Source organism: Sceloporus occidentalis, unplaced genomic scaffold (genome assembly GCF_023333645.1).
Source record: "Sceloporus occidentalis isolate IW3139 unplaced genomic scaffold, rSceOcc1.0.p SCAF_24, whole genome shotgun sequence".
NCBI classification, from domain to species: domain Eukaryota; kingdom Metazoa; phylum Chordata; class Lepidosauria; order Squamata; family Phrynosomatidae; genus Sceloporus; species Sceloporus occidentalis.
In genome coordinates, this window is record NW_028317004.1 from 1,245,761 (window position 1) to 1,262,131 (window position 16,371).

A 16,371-nucleotide genomic window follows, 5' to 3' on the forward strand; every position below is an offset into this window, starting at 1 on the left:
ATAAACAGAATGAGACCTACAAATCCTGTATTTGCAGGTATACAATAACAATGGATAGAAACATAGCATAGCAGGTTTAGATCAACAGAATAACACATAAACCCAGCTTTACAGGTGTAGATCAATTGGAAATCACATGCAAAGTCAGCATTAAATGTATAGATAAAACCCCCTAAATTACAGGCATAAATCACAGGTTACAAACCCCAAAGGCCAGCCTTGTGTCCACATAGAATCTGACCAGCACCCAGATCATACATAGGACTTGCCATCAAAACAGCCCAGCATAAGACATCTTTACCGCCAAACAGCTCACCCTGTGACATCTTTGTCCCATAAACACCCTGCTTCTGCCATCTTGGTCCCCAAAGCCCAAACCCCCTGTTTGTGCCATCTTTGCCTTTGCTCAAATCACTTATACATCTATGATACACACAAACACTTTTACAGTCACTCAATCACTCATTCACTTTCATTCACACAATCATTAATTCTTTCACACAAATCATTTACACATGTGCATTAATGCATTTTCAAAAATCATTCAAGCAATTTATCCACACATTAATTCATTCTCACTCATTCATACAATTCATCCACACATTAATTATTCATTCTCTCACTCTTTCTCACTCTTTATTTATTTCAATATTCTTACTAACCCCCTTTTCTCACTAGTTACCTCCCCCCTTTCTCACTAATGACCTCTCTCCTCACTTATCCTGCTGAAGTCCTGCTGTGGGAGCACAAGGCCTCTGTCTCGCTGCTCTGCCATTTTGCACGCTGCTTCACTGCGCGACCAAGACAGAGGCCTACCGCTCCCACCGTTGCAGTCACGGCAGTGCAGAAGCAGGTGGTGGCAGGGAGCAGAGGAAACAGAAGGGCGACAAGCAGTGGCTGAAAACCTCTTCCTCTCTCTCTCCTCTGCTCCCTGCCACCTGGGTGCTATGCACACTGTGCACCCGCCTTGGTGCAGCCCTGGCCTTGGTGATAGGACAGCCATCTGGCGCCCCAGCTGCACAATACAACAATACTTGAACAAAAATGAGCTGCATGATCGAGTTGCCAAAAAGATACCTTTACTGCATCAATGGCACAAAAAAGCCCAGTTACAATATGCCCAACAACACTTTGACACGTCTCATAGCTTCTGGCCCACTGTGAAGCATGGTGGAGGCTCACTGATGTTTTGGGTGGATGTGAGCTCTAAAGGCACAGGGAATCTTGTGAAAAGTGATGGCAAGATTAATGCAGCATGTTATCAGAAAATACCTACAGACAATTTGCATTCTTCCACATGAAATCTGAACTTTTCAGCGCGACAATGACCCTAAGCACAAGGCCAAGTTGACCCTCCAGTGTTTACAGCGGAAAAAGGTGAAGGTTCTGGAGTGGCCATCATAATCTCCTGACCTTAATATCATTGAGCCACTCTGGGGAGATCTCAAACGTGCGTTTTGTACAAGACGACACAGGAGCATCTGTGGCAAGGTTGTAGGTGGTCTGCTAGGTAGGCACCTTCCCTATTGGCCACTACAGCCACACCCCTGGATATCCATATATGGTAGGGAGGGTAGCTCACCTTTTGATTGGTCCCTAAGTTAAAGGGACGTGGGCCGCCCCTGACCACACTGTGATTGGTTGCTCCCTGTTTTAGCCCTCTCCTGATTGGTGCCAGTTAAAGTGTTTAAGCTAATGTATTTACCGCATTTGCTTGATTATAAGACGACCCCCCAAAATCTGAATATTAATTTATGAAAAAAAGAAAAAGCCTGAATATAAGACGACCCTATAGGAAAAAGTTTTACCAGTAAATGTTAATTCATGTAAACTATGTGAACTATTTTTTTTAAATAAAAGCTATGATTGAGAAAAATATTTTATTTCCTTTTTTTCCAACCTGCCCCCCCAGTTATGCACATCTGCCCCAGGCTTGCCACTCTGCCCCAGAAATGCCTTATACCCCCTATATGCCACTGTGCCCCATGATATGCCTTTTAACCCTCTAAATGCCACTGTGCCCTATGATATGCCTTTTAACCCTCTATATGCCACTGTGCCCCATGATATGCCTTTTGACCCCCTATGTGTCACTCTGCCTCAAGAAATGCCTTATACCCCTATATCCCACTCCGGCATTTAGAGGGTTAAAAGGCATATTATTGGACAGAGTGGCATATAGGGATGTATAAGGCATTTCAGGAGGCAGACTGGCGTATAGAGGGTTAAAAGGCATTTCTGGAGGCAGAGTGGCATTAGGGGGTTAAAAGGCATATCATAGAGCACTCTGCCCACAGAAATGCCTTATGCCCGCATTTAACACCCTCCCTCCTCCCTCCACCAAACTTACCGGTGCTTCTGAGTCCCCGGTGCGTAGCCGAGGCAGCGCATAGAGGTCTGATCTCTGACAGCCGGGGAAGGTCTGCGCGATGGATGCAGACAACCCCTGCTGCCAACCGCACCTCCTTCCGGCTGCAGCGGAAGTTGTCTACGTTGCTCGGACAACAGACCCGGGAGTCAGAAGCACCGGTAAGTGGGAGGGCATAAGACAGGAGGATCCAGGTCTCCTGCAGCACTGATTATAAGACGACCCCGATTATAAGACAAGACTTATTTTTCAGAGCATTTGCTCTGGAAAAAACCTTGTCTTATAATCGAGCAAATACGGTATGTATTGTTCACCCTGTTCATATCAGGATGGTCTCAAGTATAAAGTTGATGTTTGGTGTACAATAAAGGAGATTCTTACTTGTTTAAACCTAAGACTGTGTCTGTGATTTGGGGACTACTTGGTTACTGGAAGTCTGGAGTATACCGAGGGGACCATAGGAGATCGCTGGAACTATTGATGGTCTCTACAGGGTCCGTCGCACTGATGTCAGAAGCGGGACATCTCCTTGTACATTGGTCCAGAGGAATCTTTACCTCTTAAAGGTTACAGGACTACCCGGGGATTACAGATACCATGGCTGAAGCGTATTGTTGCAGCACTGCAGGATCTGCTAAATCAACGGGGACAGGACGCTACAGGACTCAGAAAAAATTAGTTGCTGGCCTCTCTTGCGGAATTAGACATTATGGATGTGGAATCTACCGGTCCACGTGGCGGAGGACTCCACTCTAACACAAGCAGCCCATTACATCTTGAGGCACCGCTGGATCATGATACGATATCCCAGTGGGTGCGAACAAGACTGGCCTTCTATGGAGCTATCCCGGCTCCTTAAATCATGAACAGGATCATGGAAACAGCAGAAAGAGAACGAGCAGAACTGGCCGAAAGGAGATCTCTGGCCAGCCACCCCATCTCGGAAGATGCACACTCGCTGAAAAGCAACACCAACAGTATCAAGGTGTCTACCCAGTCATTTAAGACATTTGATGATCAAACTGGCGACATAGACGGATTCCTACAAGACTTTGAGCGACAGTGCCAACTACACCGAGTAGATTCAAGTGAGTAGGTGGCGATTGTAGTAGGCAAGCTGACGGGTCGAGCTGCCGAAGACTACCGCTCCATCCCAGATGAATGGACCAGAAGTAAAGAGAAGACTGTTAGCCAGGTATGCGATCACCCCAGACACGTACCGGGGACAGTTTCCCGAGAATCCCGCCTAGGACCCCGAGACACCCATGCAAAATGGGGACATCGGATGCTCCGAGCAGTACAGTTGAATATGAATCCCATAAGAAATAAAAGAAATGTGTTTTGCCTGCTCACTCACGTTTTCTTTGCAAATGGTACATATATTATCAACTCTCCGAGAGTATGCAAACTTTTGATCACAAATATGTAATTATATATATATTAGACATGTGGAAATGGGCCAAAAACCATTTGGATTAATTTTTGGGTGCATTTTTTGGCCCTTTTGTTTTTAGGCAATGAATTTCATTCCCTGCCCATTCGGTTCTCCCACAAATTTGGGGGCATTCTTAATTTTTGAACGAAATTTGTTGCCTGGTGCCTGACGTGAACTTGAGTGCAATATGGCGGCGCTTGTAGTGACATCCTCTCCCCCGATTGGAGGCCGAAGAAAGAAAATACCAGATTAAGGATTGAAAATGAAAGATATAATAGAGGAGAGGAGAAGGGAAAAGATAGAAGATGCAGTATGCAGATGCAGCCAGTACATCTCACGTCACTGGCTGCACAGTGTGTGTGTGAGAAGCTGCACGGATGATTAGATGCCGCTAGGGAGTGCTTGGAAGCTTCAGTCAGTGTTCGCTCATGGGTGTACAAAAAAAATACAAATGAAAGTACCCGGGGCACTGTGGCATCTCCTGTATGTGGCACCCCCCCAAAAAAAAATGTTTGCAAGAATATTTATCTCACAAATTTGTAAACTGTATGTCAACTGGAAGTAACAAGGAATCTGAAAAAAAAAATGATTAGCTTATAAATAAAATCAATAACATTTACTGAACAGATATGGTACATCATAACTCCTATCACTGTATACTGAGCCAGACATTGATGGTGGTATAGCATAACTCCCATCACTATACACTGAGCCAGAGATTGACAGTAGTGCAGCATAATCCCTTTAGCAGCCTGCCTATGCCACCACTACCCCTGAAGCATCCTACCTGGGCCACCGCTGACCCTGAAGCAGCCTGCCTGTGCCACCGTTGACCCTGAAGCAGCCTGCCTGTGCCACCACTGACCCTGAAACACCTGCCTGTGCCAACTCTGCTGCTGAAAAAGTCTACCTGTGCCAACTCTCTCAGTCAGCCTGCCTGCTCCAATTCTGCCCCCTCTCAGTCAGTCTGCCTGTTCCAACTCTGCCCCTCCCTAGTCAGCCTGCCTGTTCCAACTCTGCGCCTCCCTAGTCAGCCTGTCTATTCCATTTCTGCCCTTAAACACTGACACAATCATTCACTCACTCTCCCGCATCCCCTTACCTTTCTTGCAGTCTAATGTAATGTATGCTATAAACACAGGGTATATGAGCTAAGGATTGCAAGCCATTATTACTGCTGTTGGATAACTCTGCCAATTCAAAGTGAAACTTATTAAATACAAATATTTTTTTAAAAGTAGGTGTGGCTTTAATTCATGTATTTAAAATAGTAACTGGTATGATCGTGATGACAACATAAATAATGTAATAATGCATCATACTTGAAAATGTTTCGCCCCTCCTCTTATGGGGGACACCTCTCTTGAGCCGAAAGCCTCCCGGGAGCTCTTGAGTAAATCTACAGAACCTTCAGAGTGGCAAGCTCAGATATCTGGGAGAAGTAAATAATTCAGACACACACAAGGTGTTCGTTCTCAGTCACTTCTCAATTTATTCATTGTTGCGAACGGGTTTAAATACTATTTCAGGGAGACTGCTACAAAACCATTCACAAAGAAAAATGTAACACTCGGCATATAGTGGGTACAACTAATCCACATCAAACATAGACTAAGGTAAAAAGTTCTTACTAACACAAGAGTAAATATCTTCCTAGCATCCAGACAGGTAAACATATGTTATCTCGTTACTTAAGGATGAGAAATAAATCATTAACAAGACTTGTCTACATTGGCAAAAGCGTCTACAACAACATGTATATTTAATACAAAATGGTGTTAATTTAAATTTCGTATTTACAATACTGATTTCCTTTAGCAATGAATCAGCCAAATTAAATTGGAGATATTCTGTGGTAACAATAAAATGACCTGTTTTGTGAGCAGTGACTAGGCCAACTAGGCCAGCGTGCTGCTCCTCAATGGGCCGGTTACAAGGTAAATCTCTGACCTCCCCAACTGGCCCATTTACTTTTGTCCAGGGCTCAATGCTTGCTGGGGCAAATCCTTTCATTTTTTGTTAATAGTACCAAAGGCCAAGGTCACAATTCAGTATAGCATTTTGAATACTTCAATTCGAGTGTACTATTTGTCCAGCCATAGATGGAGCAAACTAAGGCCTCACACACTATACTGCTTTCACGTCATTTTTAAACTTTGACCACATGTAGGGTTGCTATCTTTTCCTCAAAAAAATACCTGCCATTGTTGTGGGTCGGGTGGCAGAGCTACAAAAAGGTGGGTCGCAAAGGGTGGAGCGATAATGCAATGCGTTAGAAGTAGTGAAGGTTTACCTGGAAGACTGGCACACTGTCTGACCAGCTGTGACACTGACACTCCTGGAGACTTAGGTAGAGCCAGTGCTTCCCTCTTTTGACATGGGAGGCACACATGCTCCATCCGAATATACATTTGCATATTCTGCTAGCTTGCCACACCCTACCGATGCCTCTATCAGCGAGGGATAGGGTGACCACATTTTATTTTTGCCATTCAGGGACACAGCATGGAACTGATGAGATTACACACCCAGGCATATATTTTAGATTAGATTTGTGCATGGAGCCCAAAATCATTTCAGATTTTTTTTTATTGTTCTTAAACAATGCAATAAATGTAACATAGTTCTACTTAACCCCTTCGGTCCCCTATGGACATACCGGTACGTCCTGCCCTTCTTGCAGCAGCAGGGACTCAGCCTGGACTCCCCCCCTGACAGCAGAAGCCAGCATCGCTGGCTTTCTGCTGCCCAATCTCATGTAACAGCTTCCAGCACGAATGCCGGAAAACTGTTACATTTTTAAACGCTGATCGCACGATCAGGCATTCCCTTCTGGGTCGCATCACTGCTGACGTCACCCGGAAGGTCATTGAAGGACAGGATATCCTGCTGGGATATCCGATCTCTCCGAAGAGGCACAGACACTGTGATCTCTATGTAAGTCTGTGGGGACTTGCATAGGGATCACAGTGTGATCGGTGCAGGGGGATCGCAGGGAGGAGAGTGACAAACCATGTTTCTCACTCTCCTCCCATGCTGAAAAACGAAACGAAGAAAAAAAAATGTTTGTGATTTAAAAAACAAATCACTAAAATAATACAATAAATCATAATAAAAAAAAAAAACAATAAAGTGATAAATAATTGTGACATCACTGGCATTAATAACATGGTTAAGAGGTCCCTAAGAGGACCTCTAACCATTTTTTTAAGAAAAATATATAAAAAATATAAAAAAATACAAAAAAATACAAAAAAAATATATAAAAAAGATGATAATAATCAACCCCCAAACCTGTTAAGCCATAAGCATAAAAATTCTAAAAATAATGTACACCTAATAGTATGTTCCCTATCAGTGCTGGGAAAGTATGTGTCACGACCACCACCACACTGGCACTTACCGCGGAAGTTTTTCTATCCAAAGTACTACTGCTGAAGGAGAAGCCCCCAGTGGCAGCACCCCAGGATTTAGAGGATCCCAACAGTAAGGAGGCCAGATAGCGGTAGGTAATATTGGAACAGAGTTGGATCAACAAGGTACTGGATAAGCATAGAAGGATCTGGTAAAGGATCCCTCAGGGTGGAGACAATGCCAAAACCATAGTCAGGAAAGCCGGGTCGGTGCACCAAAATCGGGTAGTCATACAAGCCGTGGTCAAAATCCAGAGAGGGTAGTCGTACAAGCCGGGGTCAAAATCCAGAGAGGGTAGTCAGACGAGCCAAATCGGTAGCCAAATCGGAGAAGGTCGCGGTACAAAATCAGCAGGCAAGAGAGACGTCAGGCAAGCAAAGGGTCAAAATACTCAGGAGACTATAACAGCACGGTGCATACAGCAAAGACCACAACAGGGTAACTGGGAAGAGGATTTCCGGATTTATAAATCCGGCGCCAGACCTAAGCCCCACCCACTGGATAACATCACGGATGCAGTTCCAGCCGGCCATCAAGAGCACGCCTCCAGCTATGCTGTGACGACACGCCCTGATCTTCTACACGGGAACCATGGATGCGCCGGGATCGGGTAAGTACTTGTCTCCGGGGGTCTCCACCTTGGTGAGCAGCCTGCTGCCGCGGGGTAGACCGACCCCCAGAGAAACCCTCGCCTCTCCGACCTCGGCGAAAGGTCACCCGATCGCCGACCTCGGAGGCGCGAGAAACAGCTCGTGGTGCCCGTCGCGCACAGGAATTAGCTTCCCCGTGCCGACCGGGACCCGGAGAAGCCACACCAGTCCCCGATACCTGTCGTGCACGGGCATTCATCCGGCACTGTGACAGTATGGAAAATCGATATAAATTAGGTATTTCTGAAATCACCTGAATTGATAAACTTGGAGGGGATTTTCTTTCACTTTACCTAATTTTGTGAGGATTCAGAGGGAAAATTTATAAAAAAATTACCGTACTTCCTCGATTATAAGACAAGTTTTTTTCAGAGCTTGTCTTGTAATCGAGGTCATCTTCTAATCAGACCTCAGATAGAGGTCTGACTATGAGACTAAGATCCAGATCCCCAACAGCGCTGCAGGGGACCTGGATCCTCCTGTCTGGTAACCTCAGACCCCTTTATGCCACTCTGTCCCATGATATGCCTTTTAACCCCCTATATGCCACTCTGGGATCAGACACTTCTGGAGGCAGAGTGGCATATAGGGGGTATGAGGCATATCAGAGAGGAAGAGTGGCATATAGGGGGTATAAGGCATTTCTGGGGGCAGAGTAGCAAGCCTGGGGGCAGATGTGCATAACTGGGGGGCAGGTTGGCAAATAAAAGGAAATAAAAACAAAAAAAATATTTTTCTCAATCATAGCTTTTATTAAATATGAAAAAGTAGTTTACATGAATTAATATTTACTAGTAAAACGTTTTTCCTATAGGGTCATCTTATAATATTTTCTTTTTTTCCTAAATTAATATTCAGATTTTGGGGGGTCGTCTTATAATCAGGGTCGTCTTATAATCGAGCAAATGTGGTAGGTGTTTTTGTGTGTGTTAACCACACTTTTATTAAAAGTGAGTAACACTCCAAAATTGGACAGAAAAATTAAATAACAATGTTAATGTATATATGATTGTTTACAGCAATCACACTCTTGTCATGCCCAGGCAACCAGTAGATGCTTGAACCTGGGCATTGTTGCGTTTTCTGTAGTTCTTGCAGAATAATTAATGCTGAGGCTCACTTCAGATGAACAGGTTTTCGCTCCTACCTTACTAGCTTTGATGTGGTTATCAGAATGCAGCATATGATAAATCTAAAGGTCAATATTTTATTTTGCATAACATAATTAGTTTTGCAAGAGGTTAGTTGAACCATATTAAACCCGTTTAACTGCATGATAGAAATATAACCCCTTACCAGCTGACATGAAAATATAATGTATATTGTAAGAATTAGACTTGGGCACCAGGGGGCTCTTCGTGTACGTCTTCGTGCTCGTCTTCGGGAAAAAAAATCTTCGTATTCCGCGAATATTCGCCTGTTCCTGTCTTCTTCTTTTCGGGCGAATATTCGTGGACATTATAATACAAAAGAATCCAACCACACTTTTCACAAATAACATAATGTTATAGGTATTGTGGCATGTATAAAGGATCTCATCCTCAAAACAGGGAAACTCCTGAAAATTTGTACACCTAACAAAAAAAGGAGGAGTTGCACACAAGCCCTTATATAAAATATATTGTTTATTTTACAAATATTAAATTGATAAAAAACATTTAATTATATAGACAACAGAGGTTATAATAAGAAAATAATCAGAGCATATGGAGGCAATATGGCTATGTATATATAAAGTGTCTTGAGTGCATGTAAACCATCATGAAAGTTATAAAGTGCTGAATCATTCAAATACAATTGTATTTTACTCTATATAGAGTGCACCTGTCTATTCAATAATCGTAATACATTTTACATGGTTTAAAAACCTCACTATAGAGTTGGTAAATATATAAGGCACTTATAATAGAAATTTAAACAAATCCAAAACAATCGGGATAATAATTACGAGCAATGTGCTCCTTACCCATATTGCCAACCACTTCCCCAACGCCGTTTCGGTTCTCCTTTTTCAAGGGGTCGCTGCTATTTCCTTGTCCTATACCGATATTTATACCCCTCCCCTCAGAAGTTTCGCGCCGAAATCTTGATTGGCACCGATGCTGCGCCTCCGCCCCACGATTCACTGCCCCACACATCGGACGCCCCTCCCCATGGCACGCACGCCCGAGAGTCTATCTCCCGAGCCCGCGTGCCACGGGCGGGGCGCCCAACCGAGAGCAGGACCTCAGGACGGCCATCGCCGCACCGGCGCACTAGATTTCGATTCAGAACTTCCTAAGGTTATACAGCAGTTATATTGTGCCAACGTAAACCTTAAATACATCTCCAGAAAATGAGCCTAATAAATATGTACATATAAATATAAATATAAAGTGCATGGAGTTTCTATTAATGAATAAATATAATATATAAATATATATAATTAATAATATAAAGTGACAATGTGCAAAGAAATACATATATCTTCTCTTGTATATAGTGCCTTTTGACAAATCAAAAAATAATGTGCAAAGAATACTCAATATACATATGAATAAATTAATTAATCAACATACAAAAATTCATCAGGTGATATAGAAATTAATCAATCTATATATATAATCAATAAAGTGACTGCAAAAAAAAAATAAAAAAAATTAATGACATTAAATACAAATAATGTCTGTACATATTTAATATTATAAGCTCATTACTATCTGTTCTTGATGGTGATTTTCATGGCTATTCATTTTCCACATCTGGATCTTCAAAAAACTTGTTGCTGAGGGTAACATACCATAACATATATACTGTAAAACGGAAATAAAAAACGGAAATAAAAACCATTGGCAGACGAGCCCCCTGCTGACGACCAATAGAGTTGCTCATACGGACATTTAAACTCCTGGCGCCAGAGCTGCTGTGGTACGCGTTAACCAAACACGAAGAATGTCCCCCTGCTGGCGACCAATAGGGTTGCTCGTACAGACTGTTAAACTCCTGGTGCCGTAACTTGTCCGGCAGATACCATTGGTCTCCCTGTTCTATCATTTATTAACAGGGAGACCAGTGGGATCTGCCGGACAAGTTGCTTCATTAGGGGTTAACTTTTTAAAGTCTGTACGAGCGACTCTGTTGGTCGCTCGTACAGACTTTTAGGCTCCTGGTGCTGTAACTTACCCGGCAGATCCCATTGGTCTCCCTGTTCTATCAGTTAAATGTCCGTACGAGCAACTTTATTGGTCGCTCGTACGGACATTTAACTGAGAGAACAGGGAGACCAGTGGGATGTGCCGGGTAAGTTGCAGCATTGGGGTTTTAAAAGTCTGTACGAGCGACTCTTTTTGGTCGCTCGTACAGACTTTTAAAACCCCAACTTACCCGGCACATCCCACTGGTCTCCCTGTTCTATCAGTTAAATGTCCGTACGAACGACCAATAAAGTCACTCGTACGGGCGTTTAACTGAGAGAACAGGGAGACCAGTGGGATGTGCCGGGTAAGTTGCAGGATTGGGGTTTTAAAAGTCTGTACGAGCGACTCTGTTGGTCGCTCGTACAGACTTTTAAAACCCCAACTTACCCGGCACATCCCACTGGTCTCCCTGTTCTATCAGTTAATAAATGATAGAACAGGGAGACCAGTGGGATCTGCCGGACAAGTTGCTTCATTAGGGGTTAACTTTTTAAAGTCTGTATGAGCGACTCTGTTGGTCACTCGTACAGACTTTTAAGCTCCTGGTGCACTTGTTGCACCTTAAGGGGTTAAGGGGCTGTGCAAGTGAGCCTATTGGTCGCTTGCACGGCCCTTTAACCTATGGATTTCGGAGCGGAAATTCATAGGTTCGCTGTCAGGGGTTACAAAGGCCGTGCCTTCCTCTGGAAGACCCTGCAGGTGACCAATAGGCTCATTCGGACTGCCCTGTAACCTGTGACGGCGAACCTGCGGATTTCCACTTCCATGAACTGCCGCGATGCCGCAATGCCAAGGTAAGTTAGAAGGGGAAGGGACCGGGGAGAGTGGTAGACGAAGACGAAGACGATCACGAAGATCTTCGTGGTGTGTGTCTTCGTCTTCGCCTACGTTTTACCGCCGCTGTCTTCTCTTCGGCGTGTCTTCGGAATGAACACGAAAACGCACTCTTCGTGTTCGTTTTCATGTTTGTCCGAAGACGAATGCACAAGTCTAGTAAGAATGTATTAGTATTTCTTTTGGCACAACAGCTGAATTTAATAGAAATGGCCACTGAAGAAGGTCTACAGTGTGTGTGTGTTCAAGGAAAATCAAGTCAATGTTAAAGTCTATTTTAAATGTAAAAAAAAGATGAGGGGTGCAAAGAGGTTTCTTGCCTAAGGTGCTATGTGGTAAAAAAAACTGGCCCTGACTAAGGTTCTTATATAACCAAGGTGTAGCAAGAGATTTCATGTAAGCTGAACATTTAACTGTGAAAATTGCAAAAGCTAAAGTTGTTCACATAAAATATTTTATGTCTTTTATAAATACCTATTGTGTTCATGAGATGACAGTTGTAAAACTCAACACAGTGCCATCATTTTATGCTGCATCATGAACTGTAACTGGGCATATTATGCAAATCTCTCATTTGACTTGGTCATATATAACAGCTGCTTTGTGAGCACACCTATAACCCAACCTATCACTTGCCATCATGAATATGACTTTTCTTATGTTATTCTTGGTGCTTTCTCCATTATGTAAGTAAAAAAATAAATGTCATAAGAAACCTTGCATCAGTTGGAAACCGATTTGTTTCACAATGTTTTTTTTTTCATTTATGTTTTATAGGTGTAGTCTCTCAGACATTAATGGAATCAGGTCCAGGGACTGTGAAACCTTCAGATACCTTCAAACTAACCTGTACAGTCTCTGGGTTTGAGTTAACTAGCTATGCTATACATTGGATAAGACAGCCTCCTGGGAAAGGTCTGGAATGGCTTGGAGCAATATGGACTGGTGGGGGTACAGCTATTCAGGATTCACTGAAAAACAGAATTTCAATTACAAAGGACAATGGGAAGAAACAGGCCTACTTCCAAATGACTGCCATGGAAACAAAAGACACAGCAGTTTATTACTGTGCAAGAGACACAGACACAGAAATGAATGAGGAACTTGGACGTTATTCTGTTCTTTTCCTGGATGAGATTAAGAAACCACAAGTTAAGAAGATAATACAATTTTACCATCTCTCTCTGCCTTCCTTCTCCATGAAAGCTGCCCACTAGTGATAGGAATGTTTAATGCATGCGTTGGGTCTAAATAAACCTCCCCTGCAAAGTTCTCCAGGTCAGTGCTGGAGTATATCACGTATAAACACATATCATGCATGGAAAATGGTTGAGGGGTTGGAAAGGGGTCAAATGCTCATGAAGGATTCTCCAAAACTCGCATGCATTTGCAAAAGGGACACAATGGATCCCAGCTAATTCCTCATAAGTTTATTAAAAATTTTCTTCTCACTCCTATGGGTGGTATGTGTCTATCGGAGGCCTGGGAGTTTGAGGGTTCTGCACAGTGTCTTAGCTGTTCCTAGAACTGTTTTGGACAGAGTGTTCTGATGTTGTTTCTAGAATCTGTTGAAGCCACTCTCCCAGCTTAGGACTCACAGCCTTGAGTAATCATATGACCACTGGGACCACTTTGGCCTTTACTCTCCACATCTTCTCTAGTTCTTCTTGCAGACACTGATACTTCCTCAGCCTCTCATACTTCTTCCTGATGTTGCTGGATCTCTATGGATCTGGTGCTTAGTGCCTGCTTTCATGCTGCCATTATCAATGCCTGTCACCAGTGGCGACTCTAGAAACAATATATAGGGGGGGCCCCCATGATACCACAGTCAAACTGGGGGGGCATTAATAATTTCCACCATTAAATCATACCACTGAAAAAACACACACACACATATATATATATATATATATATTGCCAAAAGTAATGTGCTATGGAATGATACTTTTGTTATTGGACAATACAATACTTGATCATTCAACATGGGAAGCCTGAAGCCACAATTTAGTACGACTAATCCTTGAAATCCTTTAAACAACACAATACCTTAACTTTTCCACTAAATGATTTCAGGGCCTAATATTAGTCCCTGCTGCCGATATATATATATATAAATATATATATAAATATTAGACCCTGCTGCCGATAGCAGGCATAGATCAACACATTAACACACAAACCCATCTTTGCATGTATAGATCAATTGAAATTCACTTGTGATCTCAGCACTGAAGGTATATATCAAATAAACAGAATCAGACATACAAATCCTGTATTTGCAGGTATACCTAAAATTCACAAAAATATAACCACCCCCCCGGAAAGACCCATAATTAGTGGGATAAACTCACTGACCAGCAACACATCTCAATACGTTGACTTTTTCCTTCAGAAATACGTCACTCTTTCTCCATCATATATACGAGACACTAAACATATATTGGAAATTGTGAAAGAGATAAAGTGGTCATCTAACTATATATGGGCCACTATTGACGTTACATCCTTATATACAGCAATACCGCATGAAAAAGGAATACAAACAATTGAAAAGGCATTAAGAAAGGATGAGAAGATGGATCCTTCACAACGGGAATTTATTCTAAAGTGTATTCATTTCATCCTTACGCACAATTATTTTTGGTTCGAAGCTAAATTTTTCTTACAACTGTGCGGTACAGCCATGGGGACCAGATTCGCTCCCAGCTATGCCAACTTGTATGTGGCAGACTGGGAATTAGAACATATTTGGTCCCATAACCCTTTTTATGCGAATCTGGTCCTCTGGCGTAGATATATCGACGATATTTTAATTATTTGGAATGGTCCTTTAGAACAACTGAATTCTTTTATAACGTATGTTAATCATAATAATTATAATCTACAATTTACTTCCTGCATACACAAAGAAGAAATCAATTTCTTAGATCTGACTCTATATACAAAAGGAGAAGAAATTCACACGAAGACCTATTTTAAACCAACGGATAGAAACAGCTACATCAATTTCTCAAGCTGTCATTATCCAAGTTGGTTAAGAAATATCCCAAGGGGACAGATCGGCCGGATTCGCCGAAATTGCACGGAAGAAAATGAATTCATAGCCCAAAGTCAGAAGCTTATATCTAAATTTGAAGACAAAAATTACCCACAGGACTTATTACAAGAGAGTTTTAAATCCATTAAAGAAAAAAAGAGAGAAGAATTTCTGAAGAACCCACAATATCCTAAGAAGAAGTTTGAGTTCGCCTTTTGTACAAGATATAATGATAAGGCATTTGAAATTAAAAGAGCCGTTAAAAAATGTTGGCCTATTTTAAAACAAGATCATGTTTTAAAAGAATTTTTACCAGAAAATCCTAATATTATTTATAAAAAAAGAGATAACTTAAAGGCAATCTTGGCACCCAGCGCACTACCTGAGATTGAAAAGAAAAACCCAAATTTTCTTTCAGTAAAAACTCCCGGATATCACAAATGTGGAAGATGCAAACTATGCAAGACGTGCAGTGTACAAGAGAAAAAGAATACAGAGTTTAGATGCACTAACACGGGGAAGGAATATAAAATTAAACATTTCATTAACTGTAACACCACCAATGTAGTATACATGCTGGAATGTAACTGTGGTGCCCAGTATATAGGGCGAACCTCGAGGAAATTAAAAATTAGAGCCCTTGAACATATAGGAGGTATTAGAAATAATAACCCCAAACATAGTGTACCTAGACACGCAAATACCTGTAAGTCTTTTTCCCTCGAAAGTTTTAAAATTATAGGGATAGATATTGTTACTCCTCATTGGCGTGGAGGTAACATTAAAGAGACACTCGCTAAACGAGAAACTGAGTGGATATACAAGTTCCAGACACATAAAAAAGGGGGACTAAACATGGAACTTGACATTTTAGCCTTCATGGATTAGTTTCTCTTTCTACTATAATTTATTATAACTTTATTTTCATAATTTACTATAATTCACTATAGATTTTTTTAATATAACCTAATATATTATATACTTTTAATAATATAATATAATATATATTTTTATTATTTATTTTATATATATAACAAGTAATAAATAGTTTTTAAGTGTGTTCTGACCTGGTATCTTCTTAAAAACAGTTTTATATTGTTTTATATACATGAACTAATATTTAATTTACTAATTTACTAATAATACAGATGAATATGAATTCAATATGAATATTTAAACCAAAATATTTTATACATATTTTAAAAATTCATTTTTACATTTAAAAATTCATTTTTATATTAATAATATTATTATAATCTATTTGAATATATATATTTTTATGTCTCTGGTGGAGATATTCCTTTTATAGATTTAAAAACCTAATCCCTCGATTTTTATATAATCATCTCTATGGATCTCTGGATTCTAATATTAATATGTTGAGACACATGTATAGTTGTCTATTTAAAAGGTAAAGTTAATCTATATTCTTAGAATCCTTATCCCTCATAATA